Here is a 13,398-nt window from a genome sequence, read left to right as displayed (position 1 = left end):
CCACATCAATGCTTTGGCACAAGAGCAGCTCAGAAGCTGAGTATGGGAAGTGAGTGATCCACCCCTGACGTCTTAATATCTTTCCACCTTCTTGAAAGCAGAACACAGAGCTGGCCCATCAGCCCACAATGTTGTACTGAATTAATTAAATTGGTAATCCAGTGGCCAACCAAACTAATCTTTTCTGCCCAGACAATGTTCATATCCTTCCGTTTCCTTCATATGCATGAGCTTCTCTAAATACTGTATCTCTTAAGAGAACCCTCAGATATCTGCCTCTCTCACCATCAGGCACCTACTGCTCTATAAAAAACTTGCCCCTCATATCGCCTTTGAAGCTACCTTCTCTCACTTTAAATACATGCCTGTGGTATTAGACATTTCAACCACTGGAAAAGGATTTTTTTTTTCTGTCTATTCTAGCTATGACTCTCATAATCTTATAAAACTCAGGTCTCCCCTCAGCCTCTCTGCTCTGGAAAGAAAAACCCAAGTTTGTCCAGCCAATTGTCATAATGCTTGCCTTCTAACCCGGGCAACATCCTGCTAAACCTCTTCTGTACCCTCTCCAAGGCCTCGACTTCCTTCCTATAAGGTGGCGACCAGAACAGTATGCAATACTCCAGGTGCAGTCTAACTCGAGTTTTATGAAGCTGAAACACAATGTACTGAAGTTAGGGGTGGGATAAGATATTCTTCGGGTCTGAATTGAGTGCATGTCCAACAATATGCAGAAAGTTCAGTGTCATCCAAGGCAAAGCAGTCACTCAGTTGGCACCTGGTCCCCTTCCCCAAAAGTTTATTCTTTCCCGCAACACACATAAAATGCTGGAGGAACTCAGCAGGTCAGGCAGCATCAAAGGAGGGAGATGAACAGTTGACGTTTTGGGTCGAGACCCTTCATCAGGACAAGGCCTCGGTCCATAACGTCGACAGACAGCATGGAGAGCGAGAAAGATTTCTTGGGCGGCTGCCTCAAGAATGTGAAAGGGAAGACATAATCATTGCAGGGAATCAAGCAAATGCAATGATCTCATTTCATAATCAAGGCTCTTTCTGATTGACTGGGGACTTCACCAAGGCTGGGCTCCTGAGTTGAAGCTGCTTGTTAATTAATCTGGTCAGAAGCAAGGCGATTGGCTGAAGAACAAGCTGCTGGTGAAAGTGGTGGGTGCAGGTACAATTTCAACGTTAAAGGGAAATTTGGATAGGTATCTGGGTGGGAGGGGTATGGACTGCTGTGGTCTAGGTGCGCTTTGGATGGGACTGGACAGAATAACAGCTTGGCAAAAACTAGGATTCTACTATGGACTGAAGTGCCACACTCATAGTCCTTTGTAGGGACCCAAAGTCCCTACAAAGGACTGAGAATGGCTGACAGGATCATACAGGTCTCCCTGCTATCTGTATGCAAAGCCTTTAGTATTATTAAGGATCCCACCCATCCATCCAGCGTCCTCTTTGACTTTCTGCCATCAGGCAGGGGACTCTGATGCATAAAAACAAGAATGGTCAGGATGGGAATCAGTTTCTTCCCTTAGGCTATTAGTCTTCTGAACTCCCTGCCGCATCGCATTGAAAGCATCACTGGATAATTTATTCTGTACCCTGCAAGGTTTAATTTATGCACTTCAGTTTGTTTATTTACGTGTAATCAATCTGTAGATTTAGTTTCTTACTTTCATAAGTTATTGTGTGTTATACAGAATTAATTAACAGTATGGAAGGGACAAGTGGGGCGACCATTATTGGGAGTAAAGATTCCCTTTTTTTCTCTCTCTTATTATACCTGACGTAGTAACTGGCTGTTGTGTTCTTCGTGCTGGATGTTGGAGTCCTGGGAGACCCAGAGTCTCCCAGGGAACTACATCTGCGTGAAGTGCATCCAGATGCATCTCCTTGACGACCGTATTAGGGATCTGGAGCAGCAGCTGGATGACGTTCGGCTTGCATGGGAGAGTGAGGAGATAAATCGATCAGAGTTACAGGGAAGTAGTCACCCCAAAGTTGCAGGAGGCGAGTAGCTGGGTGACTGTCAGGAGAAATGGAAATGTGAATAGGCAGTTAGCACAGAGCTCCCCTGTGGCCATCTCCCTCAAAAATAAGTATACCGTTTTGGATATTGGTGTGGGGAACAGCCTCCCAGGGGAATGCAACAGAGACCAGATTACTGGCATTGAGCATAGGTTTGTGATGCAGAAGGGAAACCAAATTACAGGAAGGATATAAATAAGGTTGAAAGAGTGCAGAGAAGGTTTACAAGGATGTTGTCGGGAATTGAGAAACTCAGTTACAGAGAAAGGTTGAATAGGTTAGGACTGTATTCCCTGGAGCGTAGAAGAATGAGGGGAGATTTGATAGAGGTATATAAAATTATGATGGGTATAGATAGAGTGAATGGAAGCAGGCTTTTTCCACTGAGGCAAGGGGAGAAAAAAACCAGAGGACATGGGTTTAGGGTGAGGGGGGGAAAAGTTTAAAGGGAACATTGGGGGGGCTTCTTCACACAGAGAGTGGTGGGAGTATGGAATGAGCTGCCAGATGAGGTGGTAAATGCGGGTCCTTTTTTAACATTTAAGAATAAATTGGACAGATACATGGATGGGAGGTGTATGGAGGGATATGGTCCGTGTGCAGGTCAGTGGGACTAGGCAGAAAATGGTTTGGCACAGCCAAGAAGGGCCAAAAGGCCTGTTTCTGTGCTGTAGTTTTTCTATGGTTTCTATGGAAAGAGGGAGAAGAGGGAAGCAGTAATGATATGGGACTCAATAGTCAGAGGAACAGACAGGACGTGAACAGGATACCTGGATGGTATATTGCCTCCCAAATTCCAGGGTCAGGGACGTCTCGGATCACGTCCACAACATTTTGGAGAGATAATAGACAATAGACAATAGATGCAGGAGTAGGCCATTCAGCCCTTTGAGCCAGCACCACCATTCACTGTGATCATGGCCGATCGTTCACAATCAGTACCCTGTTCCTGCCTTCTCCCCATATCCCTTCACTCCGCTATCTTTAAGAGCGGGAGAGAGAGCAGACAGATACTTTGGTACATTATGGTACCAATGACATAGAAAGGAAAAGCAATGAGGTCCTGAAATGAGAATTTAGAGAGCTAGGTAGAAAGCTGACAAGCAGGACCTCCAGAATAATTACTTCTGGAATGCTACCTGTGCCATGTGTTAGTGAGGGTAGAAACAAGATGATTTATCAGGTAAGCTGAGAAGCTGGTGCAGGGTACAAGGTGCAGGGCTTCAGGTTCTTGGATCGCTGGGATCTCTTCTGGGTGGGGTATAACCTATATAAAAGGAATGGGTTGCTCCTGAACCCGAGGGGGACCAATGTTCTTAGGGGCAGGTTTGTTAGAGCTGTTGGGGAGTGTTTAAACTAATTTGGGGGTGGGAACTGGAGTGAAGGGACTCAGATCAGACAGAATGTAAAAAAGCAAAGATAGCATGTAGTTAGACTGTCAGGAAAGGCAGGCAGGTGATATAGATAATTACAGCTAGCAGGGTATCAGTGCATGAGGGATACAAAATCAAAAAGGGTAGCAAATGCAGTACTCAAAGTGTTATATCTCAATGCATAAAGCATAACAAATAATGTGGATGATCTTGTTGTACTTTTACAGACTGTCAGTATGATGTTGTGGCCATCACTGAATCGTGGCTGAAGGATGGTTCTAGTCGGGAGCTGAATGTCCAAGATTATACGGTGCATCAGAAGGATAGGAAGGTAGGCAGAGGGGGTGGTGTGGCTCTTCTGGTAAAGAATGGCATCAAATCAGTAGAAATATGTCACACAGGATTGGAAGATGTTGAATCCTTGTAGGCTGTGTTAAGAAACTGCAAGTATAGAGGACCCTGATGCAGTCATATAAAGGCCTCCCAACAGTAGCTGGGATGTGGGCCATAGAAAAGACGTGTCAAAGGACAATGTTATGATAGTCATGTGAGATTTTAACATGCAGGTCAATACGAAAAATCAGGTTGGTATGGATCTCAAGAGAGTGAGTTTGTGAATGCCTACGAGATGGCTTTTTAAAGCAGTTTGTCTTTGAGCCTACTAGGGGATCAGTTATATTGGATTGGATGTTAAGTAATGAACTGAACGCGATTAATGAGCTTAAGGTAAAAGAGCCCTTAGGAGCCAATGATCACAATATGATTGAGTTCAACGTGAAATTTATTAGGGAGAAAGTAAAGTCTGACATAGCAGTATTTCAGTAGATTAAAAGATATTACAATGGTATGAGAGAGGTGTTGGCCAAAGTAAATTGGAAGGAGCAGCAATGGCATGAGTTTCTTGGAAAAATGAGAAAAGTGCAGAATAGATGTGTTCCAAAAACAAAGAAATACTCAAATAACAAAATAGTACAACGTAGATGACAAGGGAAGTCAAAGCTAATGTAAAAGCAAAAGAGAGGGCATACAACAAAGCAAAAATTAGCAGTAAGGTAGAGGATTGGAAAGCTTTTGAAAGCCTACATACAGCAACTAAGGGAGTAATCAGAAAGGAGAAGATGAAATATGAAAGCAAGCTAGCAAACAATATCAAAGTGGATAGTAAAAGCTTTTTCATGTATGTAAAAAAATAAAAGAAAGATAAGATTGGATATAGGACCGCTAGAAAATTAGGCTGGAGAAATAATAATGGGGGACAAGGAGATGACAGATGAACTAAATAAGTATTTTTCATCAGTCTTCACTGTGGAAGACACTAGCAATGTGCCAGATGTTGAAGGGTGCAAGGGAAGAGAAGTGAGTGTAGTTACTACTATTACAAGGGAAAAGTTGCTCAAAAGCTGAAAGACCGAGTGGTGCATAAATCACCCGGAACAGATGAACTGCACGCTAGGGTTCTGAAAGACAGGGTAGATGTGGGAGTCTCCGTCTCCGAGCCTACTTCTTCGGCAAGGACTCTCCCACCCCCACCGATGACCCCTTCTCCCGTCTTCAACCCTCCTCTTCTTCATGGACACCCCGCTCTGGTCTTCTGCCTGCTCTGGATCTCTTTATCGCTAATTGCCGACGGGACATCAACCCTCTCAAATTCCTCCGTCTCCGCCGCATCTGCTCTCAGGATGAGGCTTTTCATTCTAGGACGAGGGAGGTGTCTTCCTTTTTTAAAGAAAGGGACTTCCCTTCCTCCACTATCAACTCTGCTCTTAAACGCATCTCCCCCATTTCACGTACATCTGCTCTCACTTCATCCTCCCGCCACCCCACTAGGAATAGGGTTCCCCTGGTCCTCACCTACCACCCCACCAGCCTCCGGGTCCAACATATTATTCTCCGTAACTTCCGCCACCTCTAACGGGATCCCACCACTAAGCACATCTTTCCCTCCCCCCGCCTCTGCATTCCGCAGGGATCGCTCCCTACACAACTCCCTTGTCCATTCGTCCCCCGCATCCCTCCCCACTGATCTCCCTCCTGGTGCTTATCCGTGTAAGTGGAACAAATGCTACACATGCCCTTACACTTCCTCCTTTACCACCATTCAGGGCCCCAAACAGTCCTTCCAGGTGAGGCAACACTTCACCTGTGAGTCGACTGGGGTGATATACTGCGTCTGGTGCTCCCGATGTGGCCTTTTATATATTGGCAAGACCCGACGCAGACTGGGAGACCGCTTTGCTGAACATCTACGCTCTGTCCGCCAGAGAAAGCAGGATCTCCCAGTGGCCACACATTTTAATTCCACATCCCATTCCCATTCTGACATGTCTATCCACGGCCTCCTCTACTGTAAAGATGAAGCCACACTCTGGTTGGAGGAACAACACCTTATATTCCGTCTGGGTAGCCTCCAACCTGATGGCATGAACATCGACTTCTCTAACTTCCGCTAAGGCCCCACCTCCCCCTCGTACCCCATCTGTTACTTATTTTTATGCACACATTCTTTCTCTCTCTCTCCTTTTTCTCCCTCTGTCCCTCTGAATATACCTCTTGCCCATCCTCTGGGTCACCCCCCCCCCTGTCTTTCTTCCCGGACCTCCTGTCCCATGATCCTCTCGTATCCCCTTTTGCTTATCACCTGTCCAGCTCTTGGCTCCATCCCTCCCCCTCCTGTCTTCTCCTATCATTTTGGATCTCCCCTTCCCCCTCCAACTTTCAAATCCCTTACTCACTCTTCCTTCAGTTAGTCCTGACGAAGGGTCTCGGCCTGAAACGTCGACTGCACCTCTTCCTGGAGATGCTGCCTGGCCTGCTGCGTTCACCAGCAACTTTGATGTGTGTTGCTTGAATTTCCAGCATCTGCAGAATCCCTGTTGTTTTTGTAGATGTGGGAGGGTTGTTTCCCATGGTGGGAGAGTCTAGGACAAGAGGGAACAGCTTCAGGATAGAGGGGCATCCATTTAAAACAGAGATGTGGAAAAATATCTTAAGCCAGAGAATGTTGAATTTGTGAAATTTGTTACAACGTGCAGCTGTGGAGGCCTGGTCATTGGGTGTATTTAAGTCAGAGATAGACAGGTTCTTGATTGGACACGGCATCCAAGGTTATGGGGAGAAGGCTGGGGAGTGGGGCTGAGGAGGGGAAAAAAAGGATCAGCCACAATTAATTGGCGGAGCAGACTCGATGGGCCAAATGGCCTAATTCTACTCCTATGTCTTATGGTCTTGTATGTGTATTATGCTTACTAATGTGCATCATACTCTGGTCCAAAGAAATGTCTCATTTGACAGTATATGTGTACCGAACATAGTTAAAACTCAATGAACTTGACTGGACAGTACTACGGCTCTATGACCCTAAGTGATTTAAAGAAAAATGTTTTCCCACAGCGAGTGGCCTAATGTCTAAGGTGAACTGGTGGCAGTGTTAGTTGTAGCAACTTCAGTTGTTGTATTCAAACACACAGGATAAAGATCTGAATAAAAAACACAAGAGTGGGAACTATGTGGGCTGTTCTTACACAGCGATAGTACAGATGGGTCAAATAGCCTCTTTCCATTCTGCAACTCTTCTCTGGTTCATCTCTGCTTTACAGTCAGAGGAAGTAGTCAAAGTTCAGCTGCAGACAACGACACCCACTGCTATTGCTCAATGTCAGTGTTCCAACTGCCCACTCCTAAAATGCATCTATACATCGGTAACTTTGCAAAACACAGCCTAGGTCTCTCTAAAGTAAATTTCACACACAAACCTAACTAACAGAACCAACTATAGCACTAGAAACTGCTGTGCGAAAACGTAACTATGACAACGCAATTAAAGCTCAATATACAAGAGATCATTCAATGGAATTGCTTAAGAACTGTAACATGATGTCATCTTTTGTAAGCAGTCCCCATCTGGTGCAGACTTATCCTCACCCGTTCACAGGATCAGAGACCAATCCATTTCGACACACCTTATCACAATGCTGAGCATTGCAAATATAGGGTACCTGACCACCTCTCAGCTAAATTGATTTTCACATTCAATGGATCACCGTCCTTATTTTCTGCCACCATCCAAATGATAACACCACCCAGCACATCCTTACTCTCAGAAATTCCAAGACCATTCCCTCTGAGTATTCCCTAATTTGGAGTACTGTGTCCAGTTCTCGTCATGTACCTGTTACTCAAATCAATAAAATTGAAACAGTGCAGAAAAAAAATACAAGAGTGTTCCCAGCTCTTGAGGACCTGAGGACCTGAGGGAAATACAGAACAGGTTAGGACTTTATTCCCTGGAGCATAGGAGACTGATGGGAGATTTGCTAGAGGTATACAAATTTATAAGGGGTATAGATCGGGTAAATGCAAGCAGGCTTTTTTTTACTGAGGCTAAGTGAAAGCAGAACTAGAGGTCATGGGCTAAGGATGAACATAGAACATAAAACATAGAAAACTACAGCACATTACAGGCCCTTCGGCCCACAATGTTGTGCTGACCATGTAACCTACTCAAGAAACTGCCTAGAATTTCCCTGTCGCATAGGTCTCTATTTTTCTAAACTCCATGTACCTATCTAAGAGTCTCTTAAGAGACCCTACTGTATCCACCTCCACCACCGTCGCTGGCATTGCGTTCCATGCACCCATGAAAGCTGAAATATTTAAGAGGAACACGAAGGGAACATTCGTCACTGAGAGGTTGGTGAGAGTGTGGAATGAGCTGCCAGTGGAAGTGATGGATATGGGTTTGGTTTAAGAGATGTTTGGATAGGTACATGGATGGGAGAAGTACGGAGGGCGATGGTCTAGGTGCAGTTGATGAGGCTATACGGACTAATCGTTTAGCACAGACCAGAGGGGCCAAAAGGCCTATTTCTATGCTCTAGTACTCTATTACTCTTTTAAGTCCATCAATAGTCACTTTCCTTCTGACTGCACCCTCCCAGCAACTGTATCTAATGCAAAAACTATCCTTTTTTTATATCCCTTCCCACCTTCCAGCTTTCCAAATACTCCTTCCAACTAAAGCAGTGGTTTTCTTGCACCACTTCCAAATTGCATGTTAATGGCCATTCCTCAAAACTGAACCGTTGCGTCACGAACTGGAAAGACTGGTTATCTGAACTCACTGGATTGAGTACTAAATCATAAGGGCCGTAGTGATGTCTATTTGGGTTGCTCGTCATGTGCACAAGCATGGTGAGGGACAGTTGCAATGTAAAACATACTTGTAAAAGTATCACAGGCAGGTAGATTTAGATAATACATATAATATAAATATACACAAATTACACTAGAGAGTGAAGCAAAAGACTACGCAAAACAAGATGTTGGTGTAAGAAAAAACATTATCAGAGTTAAGTCCACGGCAGTGCAAGCAGTATTCCATATTGTGTTTCAACGATGAGATAGAATTAGGGTTTAGCAGGTCAGTTCAAGAACCTAATGGCTGCAGGAAAGTGGTTGCTTCTGAATCTGGTGGGAAATGTACCAAATGCCTTACTAAAATTCACATATACTACATCCACTGCTGTACCTGGTTTTGTCTGATCCTCAAGGAGTTCAGTTAGGCTCCTGAGGCATAATCTGCCCCTCACCAAGCCATGTTGATGATCCTTAATCAGACTGTGTTTCTCTAAATGCTCATAAATCCTGCATCTAATTATCCTCTCCAATAATTTGCCCATCACTGAAGAATTACACACTGGTGTATGATTCCCAGAGTTATCCCTACTCCTTTCATGAACCAAAGAATAACATTTGACTCTAATTATCTGGTACTAGCCCTGTGGCTGGTGAGGATACAAAGATTATTGCCAAAGCCGCGACAATCTCGGAGTAATTTCTCTTCTCATAATAATCTCAGGTAAATCCTGTCTGGCCCCAGATATTGATTGACTGATTGATTCACTTACTTATTTACTGAAATACAGTGCAGAACAGGCCCCTTAACCCTTTGAGCCCAGCAATCCCCGGTTTTACCCTAGCCTAATCATGAGACCACTTACAACGACCAGTTAACCTACCAACCAGTACGTCTTTGGATCGCGGGAGGAAACTAGAACACCCAGAGAAAACCCATGCCGTCATGGTGAGAATGTGAAAACTGCTTACAGGCAGTGGCAGGAAATGATCCTGGGTCACTGCACTGTAAAGTCTATCCTCTTGTTTTTTCAAAGTTCTAGCACATCTTTTTTAGCATCAACATTTTACACTGTCCTCACAAATGTCAAGATTCCACTCACTGGTGAATACTAAATCAAAGAGCATTCACTGAGGCCCTCCCCTACATCCTCCGACTCCAAGCTCAGGCTATCCTCCACACATGTAGAGCACCCTGGGGTTTCCTTAACTTTACTCACCAAGGCCTTCTCATGCCCCATTCTACTTCTCCTATATCCATTCTTCAGTTTCTTTCTGTCTACCTTGTGACTCTGCAAAACCTTATCTGATCCTTATTTCGTAAACCTTAAGTAAGCCTCTTTCTTCCTCTTGAGTAGATGTCTCTTGTCAACCACAGTTCCTTCATCTTAATATCCTTTCCTGGCCTCAGTAGGACAAACTTATCCAAAATCCCATGCAAGTGTTGTCATTGTGCATTTTCATAAACATCTGTTCCCAATTTATGCCCCCCTCCAGTCCATACCTAATAGCATAATAACACCCCTCCCCTAATTAAATACTTTCTCATACCATCTGTTCTTATCCCTGTTCAAGACCTGTAGTAAAGTTTTACGATCTACCTCTACATCCCTCCACGATAAAGAGTTCCAGAGATCGGTCATCCTTTGTGATTAACAATTAGCTTTACATGCCAGAGATACATTGAAACATCAAAACATACTGTGAAATGTGTTGTTGGTGTCATCGACCAACAAATTGTGAATATTCGTGGGCATCCCACAAACGTTACCAACAGGAATTCTGCAGATGCTGGAAATTCAAGCAACACACATCAAAGTTGCTGGTGAACGCAGCCTGCTGGTGGCCTGCTGCGTTCACCAGCAACTTTGATGTGTGTTCCACAAAGGTTACCATGCTTTTGGCACCAACATGGAATGCCACAAATTACTAACACTAAGCCATACATCTTTGAAATTTTGTGGGTAACTAGATTACCCGAAGGAAGCCCACATCTGCATGAGGGAAAATTATATCAAATCAGCCATGATAATATTGAAAGGTTGGGCATGTTTGAGGGTCCTGGTGGTTAATTCCTGTCTCTATTGTTTTGTGTCATTGTACACTCACATGAAAGAATAGAAGAGTGACAACAACAATGTATTAAATGTTGGTAATTGATTTATTATTGTCACATGCACAATACCAACATGAAAAATACAGTTGGACTTGAATGTGGATGGGAGAATTTAGAAGATCATGAGTCAAATGCTGTGAAATGTAACTAGCTTGGATGGCATTTTGGTCAGCATGGGCCAGTTGGGCAGAAGGGCCTGTTTGCGTGCTTTATGGCCCTATGTACTGAGACACAGTAAAAAACTTTTGTTTGCAGAAACATAATTTCATCAATAGTATTATCTAAAAGACTTAGGTACACACACACATATAGATAGATAGATAGCTAGGGTGCCTAAAAATTTTGCACAGTACTGTAACAATTTTATGTATTGCACTGTACTGTTGCCACAAAAAAAAACAAATTTCATGACATGTGAATGATGCTAAACCTGATTCTGACATGGGTTTCTATTGTGGACTGAGAGAGGGAATGGTGAAGGGAGAGGGGAATCATGGTTGGGAAAAGGGGAAGGGAGAGGGCAGGGAGCGGGAAACACCAGAGAGTCATTCTGTAATGATAAATAAACCAATTGTTTGGAATCAAATAGCCTTGCCTGATGTCTAAAGGCTGGGTGAGTCTGCACCCACACCACTCCCACCATCACTGGCGTTCCTGCTCTGTCACCTTTTCTCCCATCCCTCCTGCAGAGCTCTAGGACTACCATTCCAAACATTCTTTGCTCCCGTCAAATTTACAAACTCATTCTCCGCTCAATACAGTACTGTGTACCTTAGCCCTCTCTATATAGGTATAAGATATAGGAGCAGAATTAGGCCATTTGGCCTATCTAGTCTGCTCTGCTATTTCATCATGACTGATCCATTTTCCCTCTCAGCCCCAAACTCTTGCCTTCTCCCCGTATCCGTTCATGCCCTGACTAATTAAGAATCTATCACCCTCTGCCTTAGATAACCGAATGACTTGGCCTCTACAGCTTCCCGTGACACAGAGTTCCACAGAGTCACATATATGTGTCTATGACTGTGCACCGTATCGTATAAGTACGTCAAAGTAACACAAAAGAGAAAACAAAAGGTTACGCAGAAAAATTGAGTACCTTGTGTAAATTGATTTGAATATTACTGAAGCCAATTTTACACAGTGAAATCACACCAACAATAAAATAATCTGTTTTTTGTGATGGTGGTTTTCACATACATGACAGCGGTGTTTAAGGAGCATTAGGACAGACTCGTGAACATGAGAGGAATGGAGGGTTATGAATCAACTAGCATCATGGTCAGCAGAGACATTGGGGGGCTGGAAAGCTTGCTCCTGTACTGTACTAAGTTCTCTGATGTTGATTGAGAACTAAGCATCAGCGTAGTACTAGAAAAATTAAAGGCTGTAACAGAATTTTTCATTGCATGAGGATGCTGTGGACAGTATGATTCTGTCGGGCCGAAGGGCCTGTGTCTCCGTGCCTGCTACTCCCCGACTCTATGACTGTGTACGTTCAGCCACTGCTTTATGAGGTAAACCTGTGATTGGCAATGATCTAATTAGCCAGCCATGTGGCAGCAACTCAATCCATAAAAGCATACAGATATGGTCAAGAGGTTCAGCTTGTTGTTTAGACCAAACGTCAGAATGGGGAAGGAATGTGATCCAAGTGACTTGATTGTTGGTGGCAGACGGGGTGGTTTGAGTATCTCAGAAACTGCTAACCTCCTGGGATTTTCATGCACAAGAATCTCTAGACCTCTGGTTCCCAACTTTTTTTATGCCTTGAACTAATATCATTAACCAAGAGGTCCATGGATCTGAGGTTGGGAACCCTTGCTCTAGAGTTTACAGAGAATGGTGCGAGAAACAAAAATCATCCAGTAAGTGGCAATTCCTTGGGTGAAAATGCTTTGTAAGTGAGAGAGGTCAGAGGAGAATGGCCAGATTGGTTCAAGCTAACATGAAGGTGACACTAGCTCAAATAACAACCTCTTACAAACAGTGGTGTGCAGAAGAGAATCTCTGAACACACAACACATTAAACCTTGAAGAGGATGGATTACAGCAGCAGAAGACCATGAACATGCATTCAGTAGCCACTTTATTAGATGCAGGAGGTAGCTAATAAAATAGTCCTAAGTACAGATTCTAGCTTAATGTTTGATCTGAAAGATTTAGCAACACTTAAGGCTTTGTTGCAGTTTCAATCCGAAAATCGCCCTCAACCACCAGAATGAGACTTAAGCCCAGAATCGTCTACCTGAGCCACAGCTCAAGCTCTTGAGGTCTGATTTGTGAATGTGATATGGGAAAAGACATGGCCAAATTGTTAACACTTGATAAATGTTGCAAGCAAGTCTACTTCCTGCTAAAGCACAAAAGTAAATTTAGAAGTCTGATTAGACTCCACTTGAGTTTCTGGAGATATGGTTTCCAATGTCCAAACCAAATAGTGGAACTTCTAAAAAACTGCAGGAATAATTTGCACTGCGTTGTTTTGAGGGCCATGGATAGGGTTACTGTAAGCTGGCTTTTTCCGTTGAGGTTGAGTACGACTAGAACTAGTGGTCATGGGTTAAGGGTAAAGGGTGACCTGAGGGGTAACTTCTTCAGACAGAGGGTGATGAGTGTGCAGAATGATTTTCAGGTTCTATTTCAAACTTTAAGAGAAATTTGGGTAAGTACATGAATGGAAGGAGTATGGAGGGCTGTGATCCAGGTGTGGGTCAATGGAACTGGTCAGAATAAGAGCTT

The 13,398-nt window shown here is 43.8% G+C and overlaps 1 protein-coding gene across 3 annotated transcripts in view; it reads left to right on the top strand.

Moving 5' to 3' along the window:
- The window catches only part of LOC134349758 (P2Y purinoceptor 8-like), a 51,804-nt gene that overhangs the window by 17,398 nt on the left and 21,008 nt on the right, over positions 1-13,398 (top strand). For 2 of the 3 annotated variants that reach the window (XM_063054589.1, XM_063054588.1), the window contains exon 2: positions 3,635-3,738. The exons of the other annotated variant lie outside the window; for it this stretch is intronic. The gene's annotated coding sequence lies outside the window, so the exon portion shown is untranslated. The remainder of the gene's footprint in view (positions 1-3,634; positions 3,739-13,398) is intronic. 3 annotated transcript variants of the gene reach the window in all.

Source organism: Mobula hypostoma, chromosome 7 (genome assembly GCF_963921235.1).
Source record: "Mobula hypostoma chromosome 7, sMobHyp1.1, whole genome shotgun sequence".
Lineage (NCBI taxonomy): Eukaryota > Metazoa > Chordata > Chondrichthyes > Myliobatiformes > Myliobatidae > Mobula > Mobula hypostoma.
Note: the sequence above shows the minus strand (reverse complement) of the source record. Positions and strands in the feature narration are given on the sequence as shown.